General features: G+C 39.6%; 1 protein-coding gene across 7 annotated transcripts in view; it reads right to left on the minus strand.

The window, feature by feature from the left end:
- ZNF638 (zinc finger protein 638) overlaps positions 1-7,632 on the minus strand; it is an 84,295-nt gene extending 76,663 nt beyond the window's left edge. For 3 of the 7 annotated variants that reach the window (XM_060026405.2, XM_060026404.1, XM_060026402.1), the window contains exon 1: positions 7,529-7,630. The gene's annotated coding sequence lies outside the window, so the exon portion shown is untranslated. Of the gene's footprint in view, positions 1-7,528 lie in introns of all 7 variants that reach the window. The other 4 variants (XM_060026406.1, XM_060026403.1, XM_060026408.1 and 1 more) reach the window with 4 other exon arrangements.
- Between the last annotated feature and the right edge of the window lie 8,635 nt (positions 7,633-16,267).

Here is a 16,267-nt window from a genome sequence, read left to right on the forward strand (position 1 = left end):
ATCGTATGAACTACACTATTGGCTATTTTCAATCAACATTTTATTTTCCTAAATTTAATGGTTTTCAAAAACAGGATATTTAATGGTCACAAAACATTCTCAACTCCTGAAGGATTATTATTTTGATAAGTAGCAGTTAAAAACTCTTTTCTATGTCCTATCAAGAACTAAAATATGCCACTCTGAAAAGAAATGAAATATTCAACAAAATGTCAACCATACAAATTCTTTTAGAAGCATCTAGTAGAAACTGAGTTCTTGAGGCAGACATGAAGAAATGGCTTAACAGATTTTTTAAAAATCGCCATGATATCCCATGAGATATTTCTGTGATGTCCACTACCTATTTTGATACATTCTTTCAGATGGAAGGGGATCCTTAATTTTCTTTACAGATATTCATAAAGAAATCTGAAATCTAAAAATATAAAAGCATCATCGAAAATTAGTCAGCCAGATCATAATGGCTCCATTAGATTCATAATGAAAAGACTTATCAAACCCCATACTTGAACTTTATAGCACTCCACTGTTTAAAAAGCAATTTGATATCCGTTATCTCATCTGAGCCTTACAACAACCCAGTGAGCAAGTGAATCCAAGTTTACAGGTTAAGTAAAGCCTTAGAACTAAGTGGCAAGGTCACAAACAGAACCTGTGACTCCTCTCGGTGTTCTTTCCATGCTATATTCTAGATATATAAAATTTAAATTTTATAGCTTTGTTTTTTCTAATTATTAAAAAAGGCAATACATGTTCATTAACACCCTCCCCCAAAAGAAAGATCATCCCCTTGACAAGCAGAAAAGAATTAAAAGTCTTCTATAATCTTACCATGAAGGGAAAACTACAATTAACATTATTTTCTAGGTATATACCCACATACTTCGTTTGATACCCTGTGTTAGAGCAACTGTTTGTCTCAAAATATATAAAATTTACTTTCACACCTAAGAATGCAAGTATTACACTGGCCAGTTAATACAAGAGTACATGTCATTCCGTGCTTTTCTCAGTTTGACTGGTACTCAATCTTCTAATCTCCTCTAGTATATAGGTAGATCCACTCAGCCAACTCCTTTCTACCTTTAGTTTTGTCCCCTCATGTCTCACAAAAGGTACACAAGTCATAATTCCGAAGGTGCCACGAGTACCATGCTGGATGTTAAAAATGCCAAAACGTGGTACACCTCAATGAAAACCGTCAAAGAAACAGAAAGAAAAAAATAAGCAGAAAACTAGCAACTTTGTTTTTATCATGAAGGGCATCATCAAACTTCACTGCTACCTGGAAGGATTGGTAACCATCATGATTTCAGATCTGAAAGAAAACGGAAGATCAACTTGCTAATAATGCACAATACCAGGAACAGATCACCATTAACAACCTTATACAGCAATGATTTAACAGTTATTATTTCCAGGAAGACAACTTTTTTGATAAACAGGATATGTGAGTATAATCAGATGCTTTTTTCTTTTTCAGGAATATGTATACTGCATACATAAATGGGTCTCTACAGACAACACTGTATTCCCACAGTAAATGATGCCCCCCTGAGATGTTCACTGGTGGTCCTGCTTATTACTTTGCCACCCTCAACAAACAGAACACATTAGTCCAAGAGAAACCACTAGATCCAACTTGGAATAAAGAAATCTTTTCTGAGATTTTTTTTTTAAACTAGAAATGAGAAAAATGGTGAATACTGATAAAACTCTGTTGTCAAAATGCTGTTGACGGCATACTCACTGCCTTAGTGAGAAAGCACGAAAACTGAAAAAAGGAAAGCCAGTAAAATAGGTAAGCAGGACCAAGAGGTAAATATAGTACTGAAGACTACCAGTTCCAACTGTTCTTGAAGTCAGACTGCATTCCTACCCTTCCTGCCATTTGGTTGTTCACTTCTTTCATGAAGTGCATGAGCCAGAAAATGTTCCCATCTGCCTAAAATGGTTTTCCAAAATCGTCAATTAAGTGTACCAAAATTATCTGGCCAAATGACTTAAAATGCCAAATGCCTTAAAGTCTTTACAAAGTACAAAAGAGCATATATAATGTTACTTTATATAAAAAATGGAAATGAGAAAACACATGTATCTGCTTATGGTTACAAAAAGAAATATAGGTAGGATAACACAGAAAACAGGACTGAAAAGAAATAAATGGGAACCATATTTCATGGAGTATGTCTTACTATATAATTTTGACTTTCAGAAGCATGTCAACAAACTAAAGTTTTAAAAAAATTAAATCAAGGATGGGAAGAAGGAAAAAAGCTAAAACTGAAAGCAAACTAATTCATTTTTCAAATGAATACCATAACTCACTGAAGGGGAAAAAGAAAACTAAACTAAAAACAAGTAATTTATGAACCCACTATTTGATTTATACGCTCTGTTTTGGTGGAGCTAGGAGAAAACTGAGAACTACAAACAAATCCTTACTCTTTTTACTAGTTTGTTTTGTCTTTTGCTTTTTTTTTTTTGCAGTGGTATGGATGAAACAATTCTTAAATTACTTTAGCTATATCATGGGACTGAGCATATAAGTAAATGTTTTGATAGTGCTGGGGACCAGGGTTCTCACTGTGGAAAACAAGATATATACATGGAATAAGATAAAGCAAGAAAGGACTGGGCAGTAACCACTGAGAAAGCCAGGAGTCCGTAACACCATACCAATCAATCACTGTAAATGTGGAGAAAATGCTAAGTTGGAAAATCATTTTATAACCGTCACAGTAATGTAAAGATTGGTTCAGGCAAGAATCATCCGTGCATGTTAAATCCTGAGTGAAATTCTGATGAGGAACAGGGCATTTCCATGGTCTTAAAATATCTCTCCACAGATCAATTCGTTCAAGGGAGAAAAAACCTCAAACATTTTGACCAAACATGTGATCAAACATCATATTATCCATGAGGGGCAGATGGACTTCCTGCACCTCCAGATCTGATACCATGGGGGAACAAAGCAATTTGATTTTTCTCTCCAGGGATGCATAATCTGAATCTATTCAAGAGGAAACATCAAAAAAATCCAAAATGAAAAATGTTCTAGTAAAAAAAAAAGAAAGCAAATAGTATTCTTCGAAAATGGCAATTTCACAAAAAGATTAAAAGACTACAGAAATATTCCAAAGCAAGGAAGACTAAAGAAACACGACAACTAAATGCAATTACCTAATCCTAGACTGATCCTGTACTGGAGGGGAGAAAAAACTGCTATAAGAAACATTATTAGGCCAACTGACAAAATCAGAATATGGTAAAAAATATTATCAATATTAAATTTACTGAGATTGATAACGGCACTATGACTACAAAAAAAAACATGCTATTCTTAGGAAATAAACTATTATGCTAATTAATAAACTAATAAAGGGTAAAGGAACACAATACATGAAACTTACTCTCAAGATAGTTCAGGAAAAAAATAAGGGTGCATGCAAGCACGCAAAACGATAGATAAAGGGAAGGGACATACGGAATTCCCCTGTAAGCCAGCAGTTTAATTCATTCAAATAGTAAATGACCCAATACCACGCTATCTAACACCTTAGTACTAGGTCAAAAGGGGACTATAAGCAAGTATGGCAACAGGCAGAAAGCTGGCAATGATAAAGAGCATCAGTCCTAAGCACATTTTTGGATTTGGCTATTCTTCTGCAACATGTTCACTCCCTAACTATTGACTGTTAGCCCATTATGCAATCCATAATTATCTCATTTTTGGGGAAATTTCCACTTATCTGAAGATATCCACCCTGCTACAAGGAGTGCCAGCAAGTGACTTCATGCAAAATTGGGTAACTCCCATAAGTAAAATTTAACACTAACATAGCATAGCGTTTTTTAAGAACTTAGACCCTGGACTCAGTGCTTTAATTCTGATCCTGTTGCTTGCTAAAAATGTGAGCCTCAGCAAGCTGATTAACCCAAGACTCAGTATAACAGCACAGAATGTTGATGTGAAGAATGATTAAAATTATACCCCATGACATGCAACAGATGCTCAAAAAATGTTAAGACAGTAAACAAAATGCTTTACCTAAGAAGCAGGTAGTTGTTTGTTCCTTTTATTAAGACATGGGTAATTTCTGAAAATTTCAATATGGTAGTAGAAATAGAAATTAAATTAATACATGTATACACAGACACGTGTGTGGTGTATAAGAAACAATTAGGGAGATTTGAAAACTGACTGAATCTCTGATATTAAGGAACTATTATTACTTTAGGTGTGATATGCATGTTTTTTTCTAAATATTTTGGAGAAAAATTCTAAACTATAAATTGATGAATGATATGTTATGGGATTTGCTTAAAAATAACAGGACGGAGGGTAGAGACAAGACTGACCATTAGCTTATAATTGTTGAAGCTGGGTGATAGGTGAATCATTATAAAATACTCTCTGCTTTCGCGTATCTTTAAAATTTTCCCTAATAAAAAAAAATTTTTTTGAAAGAAGTGAAGAAATTCAAAAGAATAGAAAGTTGGCAACATTCACTCATTAGCAAGAACAACAGGGAAATCAGTTGCAAGGTTAATAAAATGAAGACTGTGGAAGTAAGGCAAGAAAAAAGTATGAAAACTTAAGAATGACTGTAACAATAAATATACTTTGTTATTTAAGGGGCTCAAAAGAGTAGAAAAATAATCCAAAACGTACGTACCCCAAGGTAAGCACTAAGAAAACATCAAAATATATGCACCTTAAAACCCCTTCTCCTATACTCCCTGAACATTTCTCTTTTCAATACAAAGCCCGTTACTCTTGATCCTCACTGATCATAAGAGCTGTGTTTTATTTCTGTACCTCACCTTTTCCCTACCATTATTTCTTCCTTTCCATTATTCTCTTATTTTCCATATACCTATCTTCCTTCCATTTTCATTTCAATCACAAATTTCAGACTACAGTAAACAAAGTTGAAGCAATGAAAGAGTAAGTAAAGTTGGATACAAAGAAGGCTTATTGGCTTTAGCCACAAGTATAATTACTTTCAGTTTGGAGGATCTCTAAAACCACATTTCAACATTCAGTAGCTTGTTTCCTTGCACAACAGCCCAAAATATATTACTGGGTACCCATACTGGAAGCACTGTTTCTCAGTATATAACGCATTTTATTAATTATTTGGACAGATATTTTCCAAACCTTGACCAGTATACATTAAGTCACAGTAGAAAGAGCACGATTTGCACTCCCAAGGGCCTGTGTTCTTATCCAGACTCTGGCAACCACCACCTGAGTTCATTCACTCAACGTAGGAGCATCTAATACATACCAGGCACTGGGACAGATACAAAGATGAACATAATAATCATATAAATAAATGGATACAATATTATTTTGATAAGTTTATATCAATAGATGAACAAAATATTTTAATGAAAGATTATATGATCTTTCAGCTCCAAAATTCTATCAATTTAACCTAAATTCCTTTAAGCCTCTTCTTTTTAATTAAGAGGTAGTATCCACAGGTTGCAATTTTCTATTAAAAGATGCTGCCTAAGCACTTAAAAATTTGCAACAATAGTAACAGCTAACATTTATTAAGTACCTACTATGTGCCAAAGGATAGGGGCTTTTTATACCTTTTCTAACTTAATCCTCACAATAATCCCAAGCAGGAAGTAGTGGTACCACCATTTTACAGATACGGAAACAAAAGTTCAGAAAGACTAAAATAACTTACCCCAAATCTCACTCATACAGTTAAGAGGAAAACAGGGATTCGAAGCCAGATCTTCTGATTCCAAAGCCTATATTCTCTTTCCACTAAACTATTTGTCTCTCATTTTCTTTCACTACATAAAAAAAATTTCCAGAGATCACCTTCCTAAGAGCACCCAAGAGAAAAATTTTAAGACAGCCATGAAGTACAAAGTGATCCCTGATTGTAAGAAGTATTTTTTAAACCTGAGTATATGCTGTATACGCCCTCCATAACAAAATACAAGAGATTACAAAACTAAAATACAACCACTACTCAAGGTAATAAATATGTGTGACATGAAAACTAGTTAATAAAAACGAACGAGATTCTGTGGTTTCTTCCAACTGTTTTATCTTTACCCTCACTTGGTTTCAACACAATCAAGAAGGCCCAGCATTATTTCTGTGTATTAACATGTTAATTTCACATGATTATTTAAGTGTATATTACCGAGTATGAGAATATAGTGTATATGAAATGCTGTCAAATGGAAAAAGAATGCAACATAAGCCCACTAAGTCTAGAATACCTAATCATCAACAATATTTAAAGCTATGTTGAAATAATGTAAATTATGTGTTCATTATTCTGTATAAACTTCATTAAACTCACTTTTTTTGTAAATTGTTTTTCAGTACCAATTTTAATTGCAAATCTGAGCCAGGAAACATCCTTGAAAAAATGAGTTAACCCTTTATAACAAATAAAGGAAAAAAAAATCTTGTGCACAGTTCCAAAGCTGGTTAGAAAAAGAATCTGAATCAACAGAAGTCGCCGGATCCTGCTAACAAATTTTTCTTCAGAACTCCTCCAGATTAAAATATTACTTTCCCCCCAAATTTTGCCTCAGAGCAAATTTTAAAATTAAGAGAAAACAGCTTGAGGAAGCCTTCGTTGTCTACTTCAACTAAAGATCTTGTAATAATATGTCTCCCTTATTCACAGTTATCCCAAACAACAAAAGATCTGTTTCAGATGTCCTCCAGGATTCTTGTGTGTGGTACACATTCTCCCCCCACCTTGAACAGAACGGGGCCCAAGCTAGGAATCACGCAAACCTTAATCACTAACGATCCGCATTCTGGATTCCTCTGAGTAATTTGGAATTAAGTATCAGAGCAGTTCACGAGCCCTCGGTATCCCGCACAGAGGTGACACTCTCTTTGCTTTCAGGCCCGCACAAGGCAGGGAGAGAAAACCCCGACCAGCAAAAGCCGCTGGATCGTAGGTTCCCTCTTCACCCCAACTCCCCCTTCCCCAGCCCCAAACACAAACACGCTCTTCTCTCCACGCTTCTTGCACAATATTGCTCGCCAAAGGGCTCAGCTCGAGCTCCACCGCCTCTCTTCCAGGCCCGACGGGAATGGTTACTCCCTCCGCGACGCTCCCTCACCACCGCTTCCTCCGGCTGTCAGGCCTGGTGCGCTCTCGGCAGGCCCTCCGCGGATGGGGAAGGGGCCGCCACGGCCTTGCCCAAGGGCTGTTTTCGTTCCTCCGCCCAGTGCAAACGGCGTCAGGCGGCTCTTCCTGAAGTAGGGTCCTAGCACGGGCCCCGACCCGGCCCTCCGGGGGCAGTGCGGTGAAACGACGCGGTGGAGAGGCAGCCGAGCTCCCTTCCCATCCCGGGGGTCCCCCAACCTCCTCCCGCCCCCGCCGTCAGCCCGCCGCCATTTTGTGCGCAGCCGCTGCGACACAGATACAATAGTCGGCCCGGATTGCAAAGGAAAGGCTCAGGACCCCCACGCTACGGACTCCCGCCTTCCAGCCCCCTGCTCCCCACAAGGCAGCCGTCCTACCTATGCCTACCCGACTAACAGCCGGATCCCATTTGCGCCCCACACAGTTTAGACTCAGCCTCCAGTCTCGACGCCGAAGAAGCTACCGCCTCCAAAGAGCCGCACGCATGCGCGCCGGTCGAGCCTTTGCGAGCCCTCAGCTGCTCGCGGCGCCTGCGTACCGCCGGCACCGCGCTCGCCCGGAGGCACGAGAAAGGGGCAGGAGGAACTCGGTTCCGGAAGGGGGCGCTCTCTCGTGTGGCGTTCCAGGCCTCCCCGGCAAAACTCAGGCACCGATATCGGTGCCTCTGCCTGTTATGTGCCTGTCCTCTATTGTCCTGTTCAAATCATGCGCATATGTGAGACCTGCATTGTCTCACCTCCATGAAGTCTTCCCTGATCATTTTTGCCTTCAATAATACATTAAAATACATGGTATTCATCTGGCATTGGATATCGTAATGCTTTGTATGATTAAGATTTCACCTGCCTTTATCCGTTAAACATAGATATAGAAATACTTAATATTTCAATATCAAATCAATAGATATAAATTTACAATGATGCGAGGTATATCATAGCCACTGAAAAGGTCAAGAAATTTGAATTCAATTAAAGCTAATTGAGCTAAAAGCTTAACACCTGGAAAATCCTTTGAGTCGTTTCATAATAAAAATACCTACCTAACGTGGTAGATATTTTTTACCTTTATTTTACCGATTAAAAACGTCGAGTTAAGAGACTTTGAGTAACTTCTCAAAGTACCTCTACTACACCAACAAAAAAATTCAATCATTGGGCAAAATCTGGTAGAATTCACAAGTCCCTGCGCCTTGGATACCATGCAATTCACATCACCTGCGAGCAACTGCTAGTTGTGATGCAACACAAGTAGATGCATTTCTTTTATTCACATTAAGCATAGAAAAGGCTGAAAGAAAAGTCTTTTATAAAATAATCTTACCGGATTTTCTTTTCAAACTTAAAGTCCTGATAGAGGCAACAAGCCAAAAACAACAAAGAAAAAGCCAAGAAGCTCTCCCCAAACTCCAAATAACCAATGTTAAAGTGTGATTATTTCCTTCCATATATTTCTTTATATTCATACAAACATACCCAAACGTGTTAATTGCATGTAATGGGAAATGTTCTTCATTCTTTTTTTTCCAAAGATTTACACATTGGCCTGCTATTTACTTTCCTGATTACTGACATTTCTCCAAGTAAATCATATAAATCCTCTTTTTTTAATAGTTGCATAAGACTCACAGTATGACTCTATCATCAATTATTCAACCTGCTGAACACTAAAGTTGTTTTCAGTCTTTTTGATACTTACAAACATTGTTTTATACAAACAGCCTTACCAACTAATATTTTTATTTCCAAAGGCAAGTGAGACAGCTAGATTAAAGGACATGGATAGACAGATATTTAATTTTACTAGATATTGACAGAATACTTTCCAAAAAGCTTATACAAATTCCCACTGTCACTAAATATGTAAAAGAATGACCATTTCTCCACAACCTTACTTCTTTTTCTAAACTGACGTAGTTTAAAAATCAATGACCTGTCTGCTTTCTAAGTTTGGTAGAATTCATCTTTGAAATATCTCTTCTGGTGCTTTCTCTAGGGGCTGTTCTTGAACAACTTTCTCTAGATTTTTTTTTTTTTTTTTTTTTTTTTTTGCGGTACGTGGGCCTCTCACTGTTGTGGCCTCTACCGTTGCGGAGCACAGGCTCCGGACGCGCAGGCTCAGCGGCCATGGCTCACGGGCCCAGCCGCTCCGCGGCATGTTGGATCTTCCCAGACCGGGGCACGAACCCGTGTCCCCTGCATCGGCAGGAGGACTCTCAACCACTGCGCCACCAGGGAAGCCCTCTCTAGATATTTTATGATACATAATTTGATTACAATTTTTCTCTCTCCTCCACAATCATTCCTATAATTTACATTCTCCCAGAAAAGCATCCATTTCACCTAGGTTTTCTAATTCATTTCCCTAGAGTTGGGCAAACTAATTCATTTCCTTTATGCTTCCCCCTTACATGGCTTTATTTCTATAGCACATATCACCTTCTAACATACCATATAGTTTATCTCTTATTATTTCTTATCTAGCTCCCTCCACTAGAACATGAGCTCTATGTTAGGGATATTTGTCTGTTTTCTTCACTGCTTTATCTCTAATACCTAGAACGATACCTGGCACACAGTAGAAAATCAGTGTATATTTGATGAAAGGGTGAATGGCCCTGATGGGTAAAAAAAAAAACCTTTAATATTCTTTGCTGGTATTTCTAATGAGCTGATTGTCTCTTTTTTTATCAGGAGATGGTGCTTGTATGTAAGGAATATAACCCTTTGTCAAATATGTTGCAATTGGTTTCTCCACATTGATATTTTGTTTCTGAGTGTCTTTTGCCATTATAAAATTTAAATGCAATCAAACTTGTCATCTATTCCTTTATGACTTCTAAATGCTGTGGGTTTTTGTTTTGTTTGTTTCTGGTCTAAGAAGGCTCATCTCACCCCCTCCAGAAGCATATACACCCGGAAATTATACAAAAATTCTTCTACAATTTCTATATTTTTGCTTACAATTTTATAACTTTATTTTTTACAGTTAGATATTCAATTAATTTAAGATGTATTCTTTTTGTGACATGAAGTAGCAACCTAACTTTGTTTTCTTCCAAATGTATTAGATCCATCATGAAGCTTCCAGATATTAAATAAACAAACCACCATTTTCCCCCTTCACTGAAATGCTCCTTGCCCTTAAAAAACAACCACAAATTATTAAATTCCTGTATATAAAAATGGATTTAAAAAAATGGATTTATGGACTCTCTAGCCTATCCTACCAATATATTTGTCTACCTATGGGCCAGTACCATTTGTTCATTCATTAACTGATCCAACAAATATAACTCGAGGGCCTACTCTATGCCAGAAACCCTTCTGGGTACCAAACGGTCAGTGGCAAACCAGACAGCAACGCTAACTCCTGCCCTCATGACACCTACAGCCTTGATTGGGGTGACAGACAATAAACAAGTAAGTATGTAGTATGTCAGATGGTGTTAAGTGCTATGGATAAAAACAAGCATAGGGATCAGGACATAGGGAACCAGGAGGCGACAGAAGCTATAATTTAAATAGGATGTTCAAGGAGGACTTCCGGGAAGATGGCAGAAGAGTAAGACGCGGAGATCACCTTCCCCCCCACAGGTACACCAGAAATACACCTACACGCGGAACAACTCCTACAGAACACCTACTGAACACTGGCAGAAGACCTCAGACCTCCGAAAAGGCAAGAAACCCCCCACGTACCTGGGTAGGGGAAAAGAAAAAAGAATAAACAGAGACAAAAGGATAGGGACGGGACCTGCACCAGTGGGAGGGAGCTGTGAAGAAGGAAAAGTTTCCACACACTAGGAAGCCCCTTCGCGGGCGGAGACTGCGGGTGGCGGAGGGGGAAAGCTTCGGCGCCGCAGAGGAGAACACAGCAACAGCAGTGCGGAGGACAAAGCGCGGAGATTCCCGCAGAGGATCGCTGCCAACCGGCACTAACCAGCCCGAGAGGCTTGTCTGCTCCCCCGCCGGTGCGGGCGGGGCTGGGAGCTGAGGCTTGGGCTTCGGTCGGAGCGCAGGGAGAGGGCTGCGGTTGGCGGCGTAAACACAGGCAGTGGGTTAGTGCGCCACAGCTGGCCGGGAGGGAGTCCGGACCTGCTGAAGAGGCAAGAGACTTCTTCCCTCTTTGTTTCCTGGTGCGCGAGGAGAGGGGATTAAGAGCGCTGCTTAAAGGAGCTCCAGAGAAGGGCGCGAGCCGCGGCTAACATGGCGGCATGAGACGCTAAGGCTGCTGCTGCCGCCACCAAGAAGCCTGTGTGCGAGCACAGGTCACTATCCACACCCCCCCCTTCCGGGGAGCTTGTGCAGCCCGCCACTGCCTGGGTCCCGGGACCCAGGGACAACTCCCCCTGGAGAACGCACGGGGCGCCTCAGAGTGGTGCAACGTCATGCCGGCTTCTGCCGCCGCAGGCCCGCCCCGCACTCCGTGCCCCTCCCTGCCCCTGGCCTGAGTGAGCCAGAGCCCCCGAATCAGCGGCTCCTTTAACCCCGTCCTGTCTGAGCGAAGAACAGACGCCCTCCTGCGACCTACACGCAGTGGCGGGGCCAAATCCAAAGCTGAGCCCCCGGGGAGCTGTGAGAACAAAGAAGAAAAAGGGAAATCTCTCCCAGCAGCCTCAGGAGCAGTGGATTAAAGCTCCACAATCAACTTGATGTACCCTGCATCTGTGGAATACATGAATAGACAACCAATCATCCCAAATTAAGGAGGTGGACTTTGAGAGCAAGATTTATGATTTTTTTCCCCTTTTCCTCTTTTTGTGTGTATGTGTATGCTTCTGTGTGAGATTTTGTCTGTATAGCTTTGCTTCCACCATTTGTCCGAGGGTTCTATCCGTCCACTTCTTTTCTCTTAATAATAATTTTTTTATTTTAATAACTTTATTATATTTTATCCCACTTTATTTTATTTTACTTTACAACCTAACCTTGCACCTAAAGCAATTAGAGAAAGAAGAACAAAAAACCCCCAAAGTTAGCAGAAAGAAAGAAATCATAAAAATCAGATCAGAAATAAATGAAAAAGAAATGAAGGAAATGATAGCAAAGATCAATAAAACTAAAAGCTGGTTCTTTGAGAAGATAAACAAAATTGATAAACCATTAGCCAGACGCATCAAAAAAAAAGGGAGAAGACTCAAATCAATAGAATTAGAAATGAAAAAGGAGAAGTAACATCTAACACTGCAGAAATACAAAAGATCATGAGAGATTACTATAAGCAACTTTATGCCAATAAAGTTGTCCAATAAATGGACAACCTGGAAGAAATGGACAAATTCTTAGAAAGGCACAACCTGCCAAGACTGAATCAGGAAGAAATAGAAAATATGAACAGGGCTTCCCTGGTGGCGCAGTGGTTGAGAGTCCGCCTGCCAATGCAGGGGACACAGGTTCGTGCCCCGGTCCGGCAAGATCCCACATGCTGCGGAGCGGCTGGGCCTGTGAGCCATGGCCGCTGAGCCTGCGCATCCGGAGCCTGTGCTCCGCAACAGGAGAACACAACAGTGAGAGGCCTGCATACTGCAAAAAAAAAAAAAAAGAAAATATGAACACACCAATCACAAGCACTGAAATTGAAACTGTGATTAAAAATCTTCCAACAAACAAAAGCCCAGGACCAGATGGCTTCACAGGCGAATTCTATCAAACATTTAGAGAAGAGCTAACACCTATTCTTCTCAAACTCTTCCAAAATATAGCAGAGGGAGGAACACTCCCAAACTCATTCTACGAGGCCACCAGTACCCTGATACCAAAACCAGACAAGGATGTCACAAAGAAAGAAAACTACAGGCCAATATCACTGATGAACATAGATGCAAAATTCCTCAACAAAATACCAGCAAACAGAATCCAACAGCACATTAAACGGATCATACACCATGATCAAGTGGGGTATATTCCAAGAATGCAAGGATTCTTCAATATACGCAAATCAATCAACGTGATATACCATATTAACAAATTGAAGGAGAAAAACCATATGATCGTCTCAATAGATGCAGAGAAAGCTTTCGACAAATTTCAACACCCATTTATGATAAAAACGCTGCAGAAAGTAGGCATAGAGGGAACTTTCCTCAACATAATAAAGGCCATATATGACAAACCCACAGCCAACATCGTCCTCAATGGTGAAAAACTGAAAGCATTTCCACTAAGATCAGGAACAAGACAAGGTTGCCCACTCTCACCACTCTTATTCAACATAGTTTTGGAAGTTTTAGCCACAGCAATCAGAGAAGAAAAGAAATAAAAGGAATCCAAATCGGAAAAGAAGAAGTAAAGCTGTCACTGTTTGCAGATGACATGATACTATACATGGAGAATCCTAAAGATGCTACCAGAAAACTACTAGGGCTAATCAATGAATTTGGTAAAGTAGCAGGATACAAAATTAATGCACAGAAATCTCTGGCATTCCTATACACTAATGATGAAAAATCTGAAAGTGAAATCAAGAAAACACTCCCATTTACCACTGCAACAAAAAGAATAAAATATCTAGGAATAAACCTACCTAAGGAGACAAAAGACCTGTATGCAGAAAATTATAAGACACTGATGAAAGAAATTAAAGATGATACAAATAGATGGAGAGATATACCATGTTCTTGGATTGGAAAAATCAACATTGTGAAAATGACTCTACTACCCAAAGCAATCTACAGATTCAATGCAATCCCTATCAAACTACCACTGGCAGTTTTCACAGAACTAGAACAAAAAATTTCACCATTTGTATGGAAACACAAAAGACCCCGAATAGCCAAAGCAATCTTGAGAACGAAAAATGGAGCCGGAGGAATCAGGCTCCCTGACTTCAGACTATACTACAAAGCTACAGTAATCAAGACAGTATGGTACTGGCACAAAAACAGAAATATAGATCAATACAACAGGATAGAAAGCCCAGAGATAAACCCACGCACATATGGTCACCTTATCTTTGATAAAGGAGGCAGGAATGTACAGTGGAGAAAGGACAGCCTCTTCAATAAGTGGTGCTAGGAAAACTGGACAGGTACACATAAAAGTATGAGATTAGATCACTCCCTAACACCATACACAAAAATAAGCTTAAAATGGATTAAAGACCTAAATGTAAGGCGAGAAACTATCAAACTCTTAGAGGAAAACATAGGCAGGACACTCTATGACATAAATCACAGCAAGATCCTTTTTGACCCACCTCCTAGAGAAATGGAAATAAAAACAAAAATAAACAAGTGGGACCTAATGAAACTTCAAAGCTTTTGCACAGCAAAGGAAACCATAAACAAGACCAAAAGACAACCCTCAGAATGGGAGAAAATATTTGCAAATGAAGCAACGGACAAAGGATTAATCTCCAAAATTTATAAGCAGCTCATGCATCTTAATAACAAAAACACAAACAACCCAATCCAAAAATGGGCAGAAGACCTAAATAGACATTTCTCCAAAGAAGGTATACAGACTGCCAACAAACGCATGAAAGAATGCTCAACATCACTAATCATTAGAGAAATACAAGTCAAAACTACAATGAGATATCATCTCACACCAGTCAGAATGGCCATCATCAAAAAATTCAGAAACAATAAATGCTGGAGAGGGTGTGGAGAAAAGGGAACCCTCTTGCACTGTTGGTGGGAATGTAAATTGATACAGCCACTGTGGAGAACAGTATGGAGGTTCCTTAAAAAACTACAAATAGAACTACCATATAACCCAGCAATCCCACTACTGGGCATATACCCTGAGAAAACCATAATTCAAAAAGAGTCACATACCAAAATGTTCATTGTAGCTCTATTTACAGTAGCCCGGAGATGGAAACAATCTAAGTGTCCATCATTGGATGAATGGATAAAGAAGATGTGGCACATATATACAATGGAATATTACTCAGCCATAAAAAGAAACGAAACTGAGCTATTTGTAATGAGGTGGATAGACCTAGAGTCTGTCAGAGTGAAGTAAGTCAGAAAGAGAGAGACAAATACTGTATGCTAACACATATATATGGAATTTAAGAAAAAAAAATGTCATGAAGAACCTAGGGGTAAAACAGGAGTAAAGACACAGACCTACTAGAGAATGGACTTGAGGATATGGGGAGGGGGAAGGGTAAGCTGTGACAAAGCGCGAGAGAGGAATGGACATATATACACTACCAAACGTAAGGTAGATAGCTAGTGGGAAGCAGCCGCATAGAACAGGGAGATCAGCTCGGTGCTTTGTGACCGCCTGGAGGGGTGGGATAGGGAGGGTGGGAGGGAGGGAAACGCAAGAGGGAAGAGATATGGGAACATATGTATATATATAACTGATTCATTTTGTTGTAAAGCAGAAACTAACACACCATTGTAAAGCAATTATACTCCAATAAAGATGTTAAAAAAATAATAAAAATAAAAACCAGTAAATAAATAAATAGGATGGTCAAGAAAGGCATCACTAAGAAGGCAGCATGTGAGCAGAAATCTGAATGAAGTGTGGGAATAAGCAGTAGAGATATCCAGGAGGAAGTGTATTACAGGCAGAGTAAATGTAAAACACAAAAGCACTGAGGTGAACGCCAGCTTGGCATATTTGAGAAACAGCAAGAAAGCCAGTAAGGCTGCAACAGCATGAGTAAGAGGAGACAGAGGAGGTAAGTGGAGGGGAACAGGGAATACTTACAGGCTGTATTAGTCAGCTTGAGCTGCCATAACAAAATACCGCTGGCTGGGTGGCTTAAACCACAGGAACTTATTTTCTTACAGTTTTGGGGGCTGAAAGTCCAAATCAAGGTGTGGACAGGTTTGGTTTCTCCTCAGCCTTCTCTCCTTGGCAGCTGGCCACCTTCTTGCCACGACCTCATGTGGGCTTTTCTGTATGCCTACACATCCCAGGTGTCTCTCCCTCTTCTTATAAGGACACCAGTCATATTGGATTAGGGCCCACCCATATGATCTCATTTAACTGTAATCACTTCTTTAAAGGAAAATAAAGGAAGTAAGGGAAAATGATGAAGCAGGGGCTGGGTAATGCTTTCAATAAGGTAATCAGAGAAGTCCTCCCTGGTGAGGTGACAGCTAAGCAGAGATATAAAGGAAGGGAGGAGGAAAGTCACACAGAGATCTGGAA

The sequence above is a fragment of the Delphinus delphis genome, chromosome 12 (assembly GCF_949987515.2).
Source record: "Delphinus delphis chromosome 12, mDelDel1.2, whole genome shotgun sequence".
Classification (NCBI taxonomy): Eukaryota; Metazoa; Chordata; class Mammalia; order Artiodactyla; family Delphinidae; genus Delphinus; species Delphinus delphis.